Here is a 4,803-nt window from a genome sequence, read left to right as displayed (position 1 = left end):
CGATCCGCTGGATTTGTGACAGGGCCCCGTGCAGAACAAGGGGTGACTCCCACTTTATTCTGTCCGCGGCGGGAAATGAATAAACAACCAGAATCCTTTTGGGGATTTGAAACCATCTTGTCGAGCTGGCCCAGACTTTCTCAAACAGAGATGGAGGAACGTTACATCAGCTTTCATTATATATCTATATATACATACATATAGACCCCTTTGTCAGGAACAGCAGGGTCTTCAGTGATTTTAATATGTCCTTAATATCCACAATCATGTACTGAATGCTCCTTGCCAATATTGGATCTAATCAGGAAACAATTATGGTCGACATAAGTATCAGTATCCGTGTCAGTATCAGTGTGTAGTAACTGGGCAAAATAACATTTTTGCGACCCAGCGGGGCCTGAGGGAAAAGAAACATAGCCATGAATATCACATCTATTCTCTACGTCTGTGTCTGGGACACAGATTTATCCAACCTTACTCTGATATTACTGAAACATTTACCCAGTCAGTTATTGGTGGTGCCAACAGGGCCACCATCATATGTCTGCATTCCTAATATAGTTTCCTCTTGGGAAAAACATTCAGCCACCGACATGTTGACACACATATACCAAGTACCCACAGACACACCGGCTTATGGGGGACAGACCGTCAGTAAATCTGTCAGAGGGACACAGAGGATTTTTCAGCTCACAATCCAGCGCCAAAAGTACACAGTCTGGGAAATAATAAACTCTATAGTGATAGACTTGTAATGCTCTAAAGATGTTCTGGTGAGGTGAGGAAGAAGCCCCGCCGCTGTAATGGCGCGTATCTGTCCCGCTCAGAAATAAATAATTACGCTAGCGGGGTAAGGACAGTGCCCAGGCACTAATGTCCACTTTTTCCAGCCTTTTGTGAGGAATTTATGCTGCCCAGGGTGCCCCCCCCCCCCCCCCCGTGCCCTGCACCCTGCAGTGCCTGTGTTTGTGTGGGAGCATGGCGCGCAGCGTTCCGCTCGCTGCTCGGTACCTCAGAATGCCGTCACTGAAGAAGAAGTCTTCTGTTCTTCTGCTACTCACCTGTCTTCTGGCTCTGTAAGGGGGTGACGGCAGGCTGCGGGAGTGTGCATCTAGGCGTACCCAGCGATCAGCACCCTCAGGAGCTAATGGTGTCCTGTCAGCCTGAAGCAGAGCCATTGAACTCACTAGAAGTTGGTCATACTTCTCTCCCCTAAGTCCCACGAAGCAGGGAGACTGTTGCCAGCAGCCTCCCTGAAAATAAAAAAAACTAACAAGTCTTTTCAGAGAAACTCAGTAGAGCTCCCCTGTAGTGCATCCAGTATCACTGCGCACAATACTAAAACTGGAGTCTGGAGGAGGGGCATAGAGGGAGGAGACAGTTCACACCCTTTGAAAGTCTTAAAGTGCCCATGTCTCCTGCGGATCCCGTCTATACCCCATGGTTCTTAATGTGACCCCAGCATCCTCTAGGACGTATGAGAAAACAAATAACGCACACACGAGGAGGAGAGAACTAAGGAAGCTATAAGGAGAAGAGGGGAGGGAGGGGGGGTTGAAAGGTAAGGTAGTAAAGGCATATTGGATAAACTACAACCTTATACATATTCATTAATGTACCAGTAGTTAGAAGTAGAAGAGCTCTAACAGAAACCACAAAGCTTATCTAAAGCCACACCACACTGGATATGCCCAATCTCATTTGATTTTTGAAGCAAAGCAGTATTGGACTTTGTTAATACATGGATGGGAGACTGCTTGGTAGTATCAGATTCTTTAGGTGTTTTTAAACTACCAACACCATTTTCTTGGTACATTTAATTTTTACATGTATTCTTTTATGTACCAGAAGTTAGAAGTAGAAGAGCTGTAACAGAAACCACCAGCTCATCTACAGCCACAGCACACTGGATTTGCCCAATCTCTCCTGATCATGGAAGCTGAGCAGTGTTGGTCCTGGTTTTAGTACTTGGATGGGAGACCACAAGGAAATACCAGGAGCTGTGTGTATTTTTACAATACTAACACCGTTCTCTTGATGCATTCCATTTTGAAACATTGGGGCAGATCTATTAAGCCTGGTGAACTGATAAAGTGCAAGGTGATAAAGTACCAGCCAGTCAGCTCCTAACTGTCATTTTTCAAACCCAGCCTGTGACATGGCAATTAGGAGCTGATTGGCTGGTACTTTATCACCATGCAAATTATCATTTCACCAGGTTTAATAAATCGGCTGCTTACTCATTTATGTACGAGTAGTTAGAAGTAGAAGAACTCTAACAGAAACCACTAAGCTCATCTACAGCCACACCACACTGTATATGCCCAATATCACCTGATTTTAGGCCTGGTTTGTTCTTGGATGTGAGACCACCTGGGAATACCAGGTGCTGTAGGTAGTTTTATACTACCAACACCGTTCTCTTGATGCATTCCATTTTGAAACATTGGGGCAGATCTATTAAGCCTGGTGAACTGATAAAGTGCAAGGTGATAAAGTACCAGCCAGTCAGCTCCTAACTGTCATTTTTCAAACCCAGCCTGTGACATGGCAATTAGGAGCGGATTGGCTGGTACTTTATCACCATGCAAATTATCATTTCACCAGGTTTAATAAATCGGCGGCTTACTCATTTATGTACGAGTAGTTAGAAGTAGAAGAACTCTAACAGAAACCACTAAGCTCATCTACAGCCACACCACACTGTATATGCCTCTTCTTACATTCCGCTGCACTTATTGTGGGGTAGCCGCAATCCCTTCTGCTGTACGGTTCCACATTACATTGTTTCTTGTCACTTCCTGTTGATGCAGTAAGGAAACATCCAGGAATTACAGCAGCTTAGTTTTTTTTTTTTTTAACTGGGGCAATTTAGCTAGATCACAGGGCAATTTAGCTCCTTTGGTCCTTTTTTAGGACCAGTTAATCAGACAGTTGAGCAAACTGAAAAACAGCTAACAGGAAATTTCCACTTAAATGGTATTTTCTAATCTTATCTGACCATGACTAAGAATAAAGGATACACAAGATAAACTCTTAGAGCCATGGACCTTATCCATGTTTAAGCTCCATCAAATCTGTAATCAATAGCACTACATGCTCCCACTTTACCACTGTACTATATACTCTACCTGTGTTTTTAAGGTAAAAACACCATTTAACCCCAGTGACACTTGAATTAAAGCAGCAGCCTCTGGAATAGCATTCCTTAGCATTAATCCCAGGAAATCTGCAATCTTCACGCTCTTTGATAGCCATGCTACATTGCTGTTTACTTGGATGGAGCAGAGAGCACAACATCAGGACATAGGAAATATTACAATGCATGATAAGAAAGGTGTGAGCTCTACAGCAAGGCCTCTAACCCTTTGCCAGTGCCAAATACATAGGGCCTAACTCAGATCTGATCACAGCAGCAAATTTATTAGCTAAAACCATGTACACTGCAGGGGGGGGGGGGGTGTATAATATGTGCAGAGAGAGTTAGATTTTGGTGCGGTGTGTTCAAACTGAAATCTAAATTGCAGTGTAAAAACAAAACAGCCAGTATTTACCCTGCACACAAACAATATAACCCACCTAAATCTCTCTGCAAATGTTATATCTGCCCCCCCCCCCCATCCCTGCAGTGCACATGGTTTTGCCCACTAGCTAACAAATTTGCTGCATCTGGGAATTACAGCAGCTTAATATTTCTTTTTACAGAAGGTTCAGCAAATTAAATTATTTAGTGAAATACTGTAATCATAACAGTTACAGGGATATTGTAGGTAGATTTATTGTCAGTGGATAAATGTAAAAATTAAACCCTTAGGCATAGTTCCAAAATGCTGTCATTGCAATCCAGATTTTAAGGATATCATGCTTGAGCACAGGTGACTTAATTAGAACTTCGGTCAATGTGAATTAACCATTGGACTCAACCATGGTTATCCTTAAAACCCAGGGGTCTATTTAAGATCGATCTTAATCGATGTTGGGCTTCCAGGTTGAAAAAAACACACACATTTGTTTTCACATTAAACAGACTTCCACATGAGAAAGCAGCAAGGATGCAGTGGCGTTAATGTTTCCTGGTGTCAACTTGTATTATTTCAGTAGACATTGAAATGAGGATGCATCTTGCTGCCTTTCCAATGAAGCAAGTTTAATTTAGTAATAGGTGAAAAACCATCCTTACAAAGGTGTTAATCAGAGACTTGGCTTTGTGGACACTTTTCAGAGAACAAATTCGTTAGCATAAAAATAAAGCCAGAAAATGAAGAGCTGTTTAATCACTCGATTGGATTTTTCTGCCAGCATATTTTTTTTCTCTGCAACCCACTGCTAAATTGTGCTTCCTAGCTGTTTTTTATAAAATCACTGAATCAAATCTAACTCTGATTACATCAGAGAAGGCCATGTACCCTACACCATAAGAGGAGGTTTGAAATTTTGACTTGTCTACTTAAATATCACCAAAATCTGATCACAAGGTTAATTACGTCCCTGGGTGGGATTGAACCACCAACCTTTTGGTTAATAGCCAAACACACTAACCGATTGCGCCACAGAGACACTTTGCAAAAGTCCATACTGACAAAGGCTAATAAGCATTCATCTAAAACGTTTCCTAGAAAAACTTTAAAAAGTCAATAATCTGGAGAGTTTTTGTAAGATGTTTCTTCCATCAACCAACGAAGAAACACATTGGTACTTTCCCATGATGAGTGAGTGCTTCAGGATCTCTTGCACTTACATGTGCAGCAGAGTACTGCAATGGAAGCATGCTGGGCCCATAACCCAGAGGTAGGCAGATTGAAA

The 4,803-nt window shown here is 42.3% G+C and overlaps 1 non-coding gene across 1 annotated transcript; it reads right to left on the bottom strand.

The window, feature by feature from the left end:
- Positions 1-4,483: 4,483 nt before the first annotated feature.
- Positions 4,484-4,557, bottom strand: TRNAN-AUU (transfer RNA asparagine (anticodon AUU)). The gene has a single exon. It is a non-coding gene; the product is annotated as a tRNA-Asn (tRNA).
- Between the last annotated feature and the right edge of the window lie 246 nt (positions 4,558-4,803).

The sequence above is a fragment of the Pseudophryne corroboree genome, unplaced genomic scaffold (genome assembly GCF_028390025.1).
Source record: "Pseudophryne corroboree isolate aPseCor3 unplaced genomic scaffold, aPseCor3.hap2 scaffold_2970, whole genome shotgun sequence".
NCBI classification, from domain to species: domain Eukaryota; kingdom Metazoa; phylum Chordata; class Amphibia; order Anura; family Myobatrachidae; genus Pseudophryne; species Pseudophryne corroboree.
The sequence above is the reverse complement of the archived record's forward strand: the minus strand, read 5'-3'. Positions and strand labels throughout refer to the sequence as shown.